The 12,060-nt window shown below is 36.9% G+C and overlaps 1 long non-coding RNA gene across 5 annotated transcripts in view; it reads left to right on the top strand.

Annotated features, from left to right (window-relative positions):
* LOC140642534 (uncharacterized) overlaps nucleotides 1-12,060 on the top strand; it is a 37,711-nt gene that overhangs the window by 602 nt on the left and 25,049 nt on the right. The gene's annotated exons all lie outside the window — the stretch shown is intronic.

Below are 12,060 nucleotides of genomic sequence, written 5' to 3'. Positions count from 1 at the left end.
TTAGATCTATTTTATTTATGTATTTATTTTTAAAGATTTATTTATTCATTTATGATACACAGAGAGAGAGAGAGAGAGGCAGAGACACAGGCAGAGGGAGAAGCAGGCTCCATGCTGGGAGCCCGACGTGGGACTCGATCCCGGGACTCCAGGATCACACCCTGGACCAAAGGCAGGCGCTAAACCGCTGAGCCACCTAGGGATCCCCCATATTAGATCTATTTTAGTGATGATTTTGGATCTGCAGTAAGTTCATGTCTTTCTTTACGTAGACTTCACGTTTACGTTCTCTATCAAATATCTTAATAACAGATTTTTTTTTTTTAAACTTTGAAGTGTTTTCCTTCTTTTCCTTGATCTTTGAAAACAGATTTGGCAGCAAATAGAGATTTGAACCGAGGCCATCATAAAACCTATGATTTTGCAGATTGCTAGTGGTGGCTCCAACGTTTCTTTTTTTTTTTTTTTTAATTTTTTATTTATTTATGATAGTCACAGAGAGAGAGAGAGAGAGGCAGAGACACAGGCAGAGGGAGAAGCAGGCTCCATGCACCGGGAGCCCGATGTGGGATTCGATCCTGGGTCTTCAGGATCGCGCCCTGGGCCAAAGGCAGGCGTTAAACTGCTGCGCCACCCAGGGATCCCGGCTCCAACGTTTCTACACAGGAAGGGCTTGGGCTGGTTGAAAGAAGGTGCTAAAGCAAGGCTTATATAAGAAATGTTTTTTTACTAAGATTGAATGTTTCTCTGGGGAGACTTGGGGGTTGATGAAAATTATGCATGGGGTGGAGGGAACTAAATTTTCCATAGAGCCCTCCACTTGGCTCCATGATGGTATTTCACATAATCAAATATGTAGCAATTAATGTTCCATGTATTTATTTATTTGAGAGAGAGAAAGAGAGATAGAGAATGAGAGCATGAAGCAGGGGTGGGGCAGGGGGAGATAGAGGGAAAGAGAATCTTAAGCAGGCTCCACGCCCAGCACAGCACAGAGCCCGAGAGGCAGGGCTCCATCTTACTACCCTCAGATTATGACCTGAGCAGAAATCAAGAGTCAGATGCTTACGGACTGAGCCACCCAGGTGCTTCTGTAGCAATTAATATTTCCAGCTGTGTGGATCCTTGGGTGGCTTGGGGGTTTAGCACCTGCCTTCAGCCCAGGTCATAACCCCGGAGTCCCAGGATCGAGTCCCACATCAGGCTTCCTGCATGGTGCCTGCTTCTCCCTCTGCCTGTGTCTCTCCCTCTCTCTGTGTCTCTCATGAATAAGTAAATAAAATCTTTAAAACAATTTCCAGCTGATGTTAAAACTAACCCTCTTAGATCTAACATCTCCTACAACTGAATTATTCTAAGACTCATCTTCATTGTGTATCTATTACCTAATGTATAGTGTTGATTAAATTACATATTAACATTCTATTCTTTAGTATATTGACGTCGCTTTTTTTTTTAGCAGTGTGGTAGAATTTTAAAATACAATCACCCATGGCAAAACACAGCTTTGTTTGATATTTACCATTGTTATCTCTCAGTCCTTATATTGTACATACCAAGATTTTTACATAATCTTCTAAATCCTTTGTGGAAAGAGTCAAGAGTATAAATAAAAATGAGTAAATAAGTACCTGCAGCATTATGCCTATTATGATAAATTATATACAAGATAAATTATATATCTCATTCACTCTTATGTTGTAAATGACGTTTTGGCGTTTGTGTTGCAAATTTAAGTTATATGAATGTGTAGGAGTATTAAGGAACACAGAACAAACTTTAAAAAAATTGTGGAATAGTCTGTGTGTATATTAATTAACAGTAATTTAATAGATTATACCTCATTGATTTGAAGAATTAAAGCAATTAGTTTCCTTGGCACCGAGTTTCTTCCCAGGAGTAATTTAGGCATTATAAAATCTGTCATGTAGTTGTAACGTTGGAAAAAACAGAGACAATGTCTGCCGTACATGCCCTCTCTAAATTCAGCTTTACAGTAGGTTGTTTTGCCCGGAATCCTTGCAATGGGTCCAATTAAGTTAAAGCTTAATAAAATCAGTGCCCAGTTTCATGATCAAAACAATGTTTATTGTGATGTTCTGGGAACGGTGAATGCATGGCTACTTCTTTAGCATGAGAGATAATGTTTGGTTAAAAAATAAAACTATGGCAACAATTACTTTTTCCAAAGGCTCATTTCTTTCAAAGAATGACAAAGAAAGGACATTTTATAGCAACAGAATCTGCAAATTTAGAGCAGAAATAATAAATTGCATCTTTTAGGACCTCAAAGCTGGTGCTTAAATTTTTTTTTTTAATTTATGAAGAAGAAAACATTTAATAAATAAGAACAGGAAATACAGGTTTGAAGAAAAGATATTCTATAGCCTATTCCTTGTCATAAGAAATTGGAAGTTAGGTACTGAAGGTGAGGTTTTAGTTAATGAAATAGGTGATTACATTAATTAGTATTTATTAGGAAATTTAGCTCTGAGATATCTTTTTCCCCCTTATACGTGATATGACTTAGGAATTTCCTAGGAAATTCTCATAAGGTCTGCTTTTACAGATGCATAATGGTAATGTTTATGGGAACATAGCTCCTTTGCAGAAAGATGTCAAGTAGCTCTTTGTTGGGAATTTTCTGACTTCAAATTGAAAAAGAACCTCAAAGGTAGGAATCTGTAGTTTAAGGATGACTAAGAAGGAGAAGGCCTCATAGAAAGGCTAAAGAAAATTTCAAAGTCACAAAGTGGTTAGAGGCACCATTTCTACATCCACATCTCCCCTGTCTCATTCCCAGAACATGGACAATCAAAAAACGACCAAGGAAAATATGCTTGAGAGTCAAAGAACAGCAAAATAATGTTAGTAGTGAAAAGAATTAAAGAAAATTCATTCAAGTATGCCTGGGTGGCTCAGGGCGTGATCTCAGGGTCCTGGGATCAAGTCCCAAAACAGGTTCCCTGTGGGGAGCCTGCTTCTCCTTCAGCCTATGTCTCTGCCTCTCTTATGAATAAATAAATAAAATCTTAAAAAAAATTCATTCAGATATATGTGATGATTTTCTTATGGGTCTTCATTCATTAGAGACATAGATTTTATTTATGTCATCTTACAAAAACCAGATCACATGAATGACCAAGAAATCCAGGCACATGTTTGTGAAACAATTTTGATAGATTTTCTGTGTTTAAATATGTGCTTTTTACTTAATCCACTTTTTAGTAATATATAATCAATCCATAAAAATTATAGATTCAGTAATTGGTTGATTTGGTGGTAACATTTATAATCATGCATTCAATTTTAAGAAATGGCTGGTTTGTGTCATAACATGGTTCGCTTTCTATTTTTTTAATATAATTATGTGTACATATGTAATATGTATTACTTATCTATATTTTATATAAATGCTTGCATTAATATTTACTGTTTGTTCTCATTATAAAAAGGACTCTAAACTGTTATGTTTTAAAATGTTAATTGGCCCAATTTTACACATAAACAAAGATTACTTAGTTAATATCTGAATGCCGATGAACATCCTTCCATCCCTTTTATTTTCTCCAGTTCTCTCTGTAGCCATCACTCTCAGCCACTATTCTCACTCTATACTATATCTCCCTGTTCCTGCTAAATCAGGTTGAAATGGCCTTGTCAAGGATATTTTGAATTCAGACATAGTCAATTTAGATTTGGCAAAAGCTATGAACAATATTTTCATTAAAAAAGTCAAACATTTTCTAAAGAATCTAATTTAGAACAACATTCTTGAGAATGGATATTCAGCACATAGGGCACCTACAAGATGATCCATGGATTATGTGATAAAACTATGGGTGCTTCTGCTTATATTTATGCTTCCTTATTCTTTAAAAATTTCAATCTTTGTATATTTTACAATGTACACAATTGGTTCATAATATGTTAGTCTAGTAGAGCATATTTCATTTTTTTTCTTTTTTACTGCTGGGTGAAGATAAATTAAGAAATCAGAAGAGGAAAGATTAAGAACATTTGCTTATTAATCTGATAGACATAGATTTGATTATTACTTCTAACACTTACTAGCTATGTGATCTTAGGCAGGTTGCATAACCTCTCTATACCTCAGTGTCCTTGTCTGTGGAACAGTAATAATCTTGTATTACTTACCTTATAAGTATCATAATCACATAATGCTTACCGTCTAGGAGAATAAATTAAATGATGACTGTAAAGCACTTAATGCATAATATATATGCAAAGATTTTGGGTATTTGTATGATTGGAAAAGGTCACATGGAAACCTATAGAGTAATAGACCCAAACTCAAGGTTTTTCTTTTACCAAGACATGGATTAGAATTTTATTATGGTCTGAGAAGTTTCAATTATCACATATTATTCAGACAGATCTGTTCATAAATATATATGTATATTAAAAACTTTATTTATTTACTTGAGATAGCACATACTGGGGAGAGCAGCAGAGGGAGAGGGAGAAGCAGGCTCTGGGTTGAGCAGGGAGCCTGATGCAGGACTCAGTCCCAAGACCCTGGGATCATGACCTGAGCCACAGGCAGAGGCTCTGCTGGCTGAGCTACGCAGGCGCCCAGGTCTGTTCATATTTTAAGGAACAGACTACAAAATCACTTTTCTGAAACCAATGAACTAGCACATGATGGCCTGAGTTACATACAGCATTAATTTTAGTTCCATTAAAAAAATATTTATTCACTTAAAACAGATAGATAGCCTGTGCTGTTTTGGGCATAGAGCCTGCTTAAAATTCTCTCTATCCCTCTGCCCCTTTCCCCTTGTCTCCCCCTCCCCCCATCTAAAACAAAACAACAAAAAACTTTTAACTTTGAAAGTAAAGGTAGAAAATGTGGTCTGAATACTTATGGCAATTGACTTGACATAGGACTTTCATCTGAGTCAATATATGACTTTAGCAGAAATTTATCTTAAATAAATATGCAGTGAAAAACAAATTCAATGATATATCCATAAAGAGCTCAACATGCTCAACAAAAATGTATGAAGCACCTATTACAGACAAAATATTGTAAAATTCTGGGAGTGAGTTTGAGAGAGATAAAAATAAGATACACAGATGAATAAGACTTGGTCCTTCACCCCAAGATGCTTACAGTCTGGTGAAGGAGATATACTTGTACAAGGTAGACATAGGAAATATTAAAACAAAAACAAAAACAAAAACTTGTGGGATAGTAGAAAGAAGACTACTGGGGTTGGATCTTAGGCTTGGACTCAGAATAAGTTTCTCTTACTTGCTGGTCTAGACTAAGTTGCCACATAAAAGACAGAACACTGAGTTAAATTTGAATTTTAAGTAAACAGTGAATAAGTTTTTTTTGTTGTTTTGTTTTTGTGAATAAGTTTTTAATTGTAAGTATATTCTATTAACATGGGACAAACACTAAAAAATTACTTTTAAAATAATCTGAAATTCAAATTTAACAAGGTATCCTGTATTTTTTTTTTGCTAAATCTGGCAACCTTGTCTTAGGCAACGTGCAGGCTATTTATGGTTTGCTGAGTCCATCCATCCTTTTCTCCTCTATGTCCCTCCTAGAGGCTGGCTCCTTGTGATCTCTATTTCCTGTACTGCCTTACCCAGTTGGCTTTTTATTGAATTAACTCAGACCTGGAAGGAAGGTAGACAGTAAGAGGAGAGAGAGGTTAGGTTTTCTTCTTTGCCTCTTCCATGACTCAGCAAAGCATTGTTGGTGGTGCCAGGGTTCCTCTATAACTACAGGTCATGCCTGACAGTTCCTTCTACGTGACTTCAGCTTTCCCGAGACTCTGGTTACACTTTTTCCTCCCACTCCTCCTTCAGTGTTAGGAATAGCAACAGCTTTCCTCTGCTGCTAAGCTCTGGGTGCTTCAGCGTCCTTTTTGGTTTCCCTAACTTTGACCGTTTCTTTGTGGGTAGTCTATTATTTAGAGGCACTGAGTTAAGTTCTGTTTTCTTCCTGGACCCTAGTTGATAAAGCAAGTCTCTTTAATTTCTTTGAACCTCATCTTTTTTTTTATAAAATGAGGAAAATCAACACCTCCCTCAAACATTTTTTTGTACAGAGATTATATATATGGATATTTTGCTAGGGGGCCCCAAAATTTGGATTTATATTTAGTACACTATATTACTGACTCTTTCCAGCTGTGACTGGCAGAGTAGTGCCTATTGAATCAAATCTTCTATAGATAACAATTATAAACTCTTGACTGAATATTGAAATCAACTCTCTGGGATCCCTGGATGGCGCAGCAGTTTGGCGCCTGCCTTTGGCCCAGGGCGCGATCCTGGAGACCCAGGATCAAATCCCACGTCAGGCTCCCGGTGCATGGAGCCTGCTTCTCCCTCTGCCTGTGTCTCTGCCTCTCTCTCTCTCTCTCTGTATGACTATCATAAATAAATAATAATAAAAAATGTTTAAAAAAAAAAAAAAAGAAATCAACTCTCTGAAGGAATTGGATAATGACCCAAAGCAGGCAGACAATGAAGTAGAGTTAGTAACCGGATGAAGAGAACAGCACTGGGTAAATTTCTCATTTTTTATAACTTTTGGACTGCACCAAATGGGGAAGCAAAAAATCCAATAGTCTTACTGACGGAAGAACCACAGGACAGAGTTTAGGGCAACTAGAGCCATTGGAAATTGAGGGAGGAAATCCAAGAAAGGAGAGTTCTAGAAAGAGGCAGCTCCAAATTACATGTATAGACTCTTCCTAAATTTCTGGCTGAACCCTGAATCATACCTATGTGGGGCAGACTCAAGCCAACTAAAACTAAAGAACAGTACAGAGATTTAAGCTGCTACCTATTGCAGAAGAGTTGGTAGCTTGAATCTCACTATTTTAAGTATTTATTAAAACAATGGACACCTCTCAGAGAAATATAGCAGAATCTAGAGTCTCTACAACGTATCACTCACTAAAATACAATCCGTAATTGCTTGATGAAGAAACAGAAAACATGAAAAATTTTAAAGAAGAAAGAGGCTTTGCCTCTAAGAAAACACAGATGTTGGACGTATCAGACACATATGTTAAAACAGCTGTTATAACTATGCTTTAGGAAATAAAGAAAAATATGCTCACAACATGTGAAAAGATAAGAAATCTCAATAAGGAAATAGAAACTACAAAAAATAAAAATTCTAGAACTGAAAAACACAATGTATGACAAAAATATCCACTGAATGCATATGATAGAAGAAGGGATTAATGAACTTAATAATAAGTCAATAGAAGTTAAACAAATTAAAGAACAGAAAGAAAAGATAAAAAAAATTAAAAGCCTCAAAGGCCTGAGGAACAATATCAAAAGCTCTAACATTGTATAACTGGAATCCCAGAAGGAGAGAAGAGAGAAAATGGGAAGAACAAGATATTTGAAGAAATAATGGCTGAAATTTTCTCAATTTGGTAAAGGAAAGAAATTTATAGCTTCAAGAATCTCAGAAAGCCCCAATCTGCATAAGTCCGGAGAAATGCCACACCCAGTCATATCATAGTGAAACCCAAGGTGTTTAGAAAATCTTGAGAAAAAAGCCTGAGCAAAATGACACATTGTGTAAAGAGGAACAACTCAAATGTTCAAATGAATTCAAACAATTTAAACAGCCTCATCAGTAACAATGAGCTTAGAAAACAGAAGAACAATATCTTTAAGGCGCTTTAAAGAAAGAACAGAAAACCCAGAATTCTATAGTCAGCAAAACATCTGTCAATAATGATGGCAAAATAAGCACATTTTCAGGTAAAGGAAAACCAAGAGAATTCATTGCCAACAAACTGCAAGAAATGCAAAAGCAAGCTCTTCAGGTAGATGGAAAATGATAACAAAGAAATTCAGATCTTTACAAAAGAATCAAAAGCATTTCAAATGGTAGATATATAGGTAAATAAGTATTTCCTAGCAATTTCCTAGCACTAGACATGAAAATAATTTTTCTCAATGTAGTGTCACAGTGTGTATATTAATGTATATAAATATATGTGAAAGAATAATAGATCAAAAAGTTTCAGTGGAGACGCCAAGATACAATAGAGGCCATATTCCAAAGGGTATGGTAATCCAGACGCAAATTTTCAAAGGAAATAGCTCAGAGTTATGTTAGATGATTCACCCATGGTAAAAGTATAAAAGGTTTGGAGTTTTGGAAGGTTGAAAGATTTTTAAGGATAATTAATTTAGAGATAGCAATGCTGTGCTGTAATTATGTAATTATAATTTTTACCATCCAAAGAGAGTGGAGTAGGGGATCTGACACTTAAAGTCCAATGAACGGGACCTCAGTGGGACCATTTGGCTGGCTTGATATGTGTTTCTCATGAAGAGAAAGCACAAGTAGGTTTATTGAATTTATTTTTTATCTGCTAATTCAGTTTTATTGAGATATACATACATATATACATAAAATACACCTTTCTTCTTTAGGTATATAGTCCTCTAAGCTCTGACAAATGTATACAGTCATATAAATAACATGACATCATTACCCCCAAGGGTTCTCTGTTGCTCTTTTGTAGCTAATTTCCGTATTCTCTCAGCTACTTACAAACACCGATTTGATTTTTGTCCCTATAGTTTCATCTTTTTGCAAATGTCATATAAATAGAATCATATAGAATGTAGCTTGTTGTGTCTGCCATCTTTCAATGATCAAATTGCTTTTGAGATTCACTTGTGTTGTTGCATATATCAGTAGTTTTATCGATGAGTTTGTCTTAATCACCCGTTGATGAATTTCCCCAGTTTTTGGCCATTATAAACAAGGCTGTTTTAAGAATTTGAATATAGATCTTGGTGTGAACATGTCTTCATTTCCTTGGGCTAGAAATGGGGTTTCTGGGGCAATATGTCAAGTATATGTTTGACTTTACTAGATTGCTGCCTGACTCTACTTGGGAAATCTGCAAGTTGGGTGCATCAGTAGCTTTAGCCAGTTCTAGAATGACCGAGTGTTATCTGCTCTTCCTGCAGAGGACTAGGTTAAGGAATACACAAGTACTTACCGTAAATAGGTGACTTCTGTATCCGTTATTTATTACTGCTAAAACAGAACCCAGTGCAAACACCAGCCCAAAACATAGGAACTTAAAAACAGAAAGCAGTAAAAAACAAAACAAAAAACAAAGCAGTAATTTATTTGCTACAATTCTGTAATTTGGGCAGGGCTCAGGGCTGGCTTGTCTCTGTGGTGTTGGCTGGAGAATCTCTGGCTCTGTGCTGCTGGAGAATCTAAAATGTCTTCACGTTGGTATCTGGTGCCTCAGCTGGCATGACTGGATTACCTGGTCTCTGGCAGAGCCTCCGTCTCCAGCAGAGTAATTGGACTAATTTACATGATGACTCAGACTTCAGAAGTGTAAAAATGGAAGCTGTAAGATCTCTCAAAGTCTGGGCCTGGAAATCACATAGCATCACTTTTGCCTCATTTTATTAGGATCATCCCAGTTTCAAAAAGGAAGGAAAATAGATCATTTCTTCTCCTCCTCCTCCTCCTCTTCCTCCTTCTTCTTCTTCTTTGAGCCCATTTCTTCATGGAAGGCATAGAAAAGTCACATTGCAAAAGGGAAGTGGGATGAGAGGTGAATGTTAAAGCGAGCTTTAAAAGTGACTCCTCAGCCAGCACGGCATCTGTACTAGATTCTATCCAATATTGCTACTTGGAAGGGTAATAAGGACCTCGGAAGAAGGGAAGTGGAGATGTGCTATGGGATGCTAGGAGCTGGGAGAGAGTAAACTGCCGGAACAAAATCTATTCACCCAGACCAAAGGCACTGAAGTTGGGAGGCCTTTTAACAAGGTTGGAGATTTCCAAAGAGCCAATAAAAATGGACCGTGTGAAAAAAGTCAGTTACACATCTCCAGTCCCAGAGAACACAAAGCCACCTCACAACGGTAATAGTCATATATGACTTTTCTCATTCTTTTCATATCTTTTCCCTGTCCCATACCAACATCAACCCTGTTGGAAACAGAAATCAGAAACCATAGTTAAGACACTAGGGAGGGGATCCCTGGATGGCTCAGCAGTTTAGCGCCTGTCTTCAGCCCCGGGGAGTGATCCTGGAGATCCAGGGTGGAGTCCCACATCGGGCTCCCTGCAGGGAACCTGCTTCTCTCTCTGCCTGTGTCTCTGCCTCGCTCTCTCTCTTTCTCTGTGTCTCTCATGAATAAATAAATAAAATCTTAAAACAAAACAAAGCAAAAAAGACTAGGGAAAGAGGAGCAGAGAAGAAAAAGAGGACTCCTCTCACTCCCAACTTGTGTATGTCCAGGTCCTTGTTGGGAGAAGTGGAAAAATTTTAATGTTAAAACAATGTTGGGATTTTGATTTATTATCTATTGTTGATCACTTATGATAACGTACTCAGATTGTATTTGTGACCTAACATGATTATAGGACTTTACTTAAGGGTGGCCAGAAAATACATGGGGCCTGCCTAAGCTTTAATTGAAGGGTAGGAGAAAAACAACTCACATTGAAAAGCTTAAAAAGAGGAATGGGAAACAAAGTGTTTAAAATACCAGGTATCGGGCTGCCTGGGTGGCTGAGCAGTTTAGCACTGCCTTCGGCCCAGGGCGTGATCCTGAAGACCTGGGATCTAGCCCCACGTCGGGCTCCCTGCATGGAGCCTGCTTCTCCCTCAGCCTGTGTCTCTGCCCCTCTCTCTCTCTCTCTCTCTCTCTCTCTCTCTGTGTCACTCATGAATAAATAAAATCTTTTAAAATATATATATATAAGTAAATAAATAAAATAAAATAAAATAAAATATCAGCTATCTTGTTAGGTCTACAATAGGTGAGTTTTCACGATAGTTGAAGAATTATGTAAAGAGTAAAAAATTCAGTTAACCAGATATCTGGTATCCCATGACATATACTAGAATGTTCCGTCATTTAACCAACTATATAATCACAGGCAAGTCAATCTCTCTGTGTCTTATATTTTTCACGTGTAAATGAGATAAATAATATCTGTCTCGTTGGTTAGATTAAGTGCTTAGAACAGTGTCTGGCAAATACTAGTTGTTCAGCAAATGATAATTATCATCAACATCGTCATCTGCCCTAAATTGTTTTGCTGAATTAAGTTTTTTAGCAAGTCAGTTTTTCATTTTCCTCTTATTAGTGGATACTCATCTTTGGGCTTTAAGAAACAATAATATTTTTATAATGCAATAATATCCTTAAAATGATTGACATAATGACTGGCACAGGGTAAGTGTTCAATAAATGGTAGTTGTTATCATAGTCACTTCAAAGCAAACACTTTCACCTTTCTTTCTTCCCTCCGTGTACTAGCTATATACCATGCTGGAGCTCTGTTTAATCTCTCTGAATCTCAGTTTCTCCATGTGTAAAATAGGGTTTTTACTTACGTTACCTACCTCACAGGGTTGTTATGAGGAATAAGATCATTTTTGTGAGAATGCTTATAAAACACTATACAAAGATGAATTAGCATTGTTGTTTATTGTACAGGTTACTTTTTTATATGGTTTGTAAATCTGTTTCAAATGATTTTGAATAATACTCAATATTTTTCTGTAAGGAAACAGAGCTGAAATCTCCATTTGCATATAAACTGCTTTCTACAAGTGGGTATGTGTTTCCTAGCCCTTACACATAGAAGCTGTGATTGCAGGGGAGGTATAAGATCTCACTAGCCCCCCGCCCCCCCCCCCCCAGTTTTTCTTCTTGGTGCTGAGCTACTCTCCTACCTCACCTGAAATTTCTTGATGAGTGATTCTAGAAGGATCAACAAGAAAGGACTAACATCTAATAACACATTCATATTTTACCTCTCCTTACCTGGAGGTAAAATATGAGGTATGTCTCCTTACCTGGAGAGGTAAGGCGAACTTAGGCATTGAGAGAGGTGACTGTCTTCTAAAACTTCTCAGAATGAATTAATTGAATAACTGGCCCAGAGTTAGCTAAGAGCATCCATCCCACAAATGTGAGATTGTAAGATGGGTACATTTCAGCAGAAGAGCAAAACATGATCACAACCATCTAAGAATAAATAGCTCA

This window comes from Canis lupus, chromosome 11 (assembly GCF_048164855.1).
Source record: "Canis lupus baileyi chromosome 11, mCanLup2.hap1, whole genome shotgun sequence".
Taxonomy (NCBI): Eukaryota; Metazoa; Chordata; class Mammalia; order Carnivora; family Canidae; genus Canis; species Canis lupus.
Note: the sequence above shows the minus strand (reverse complement) of the source record. Positions and strands in the feature narration are given on the sequence as shown.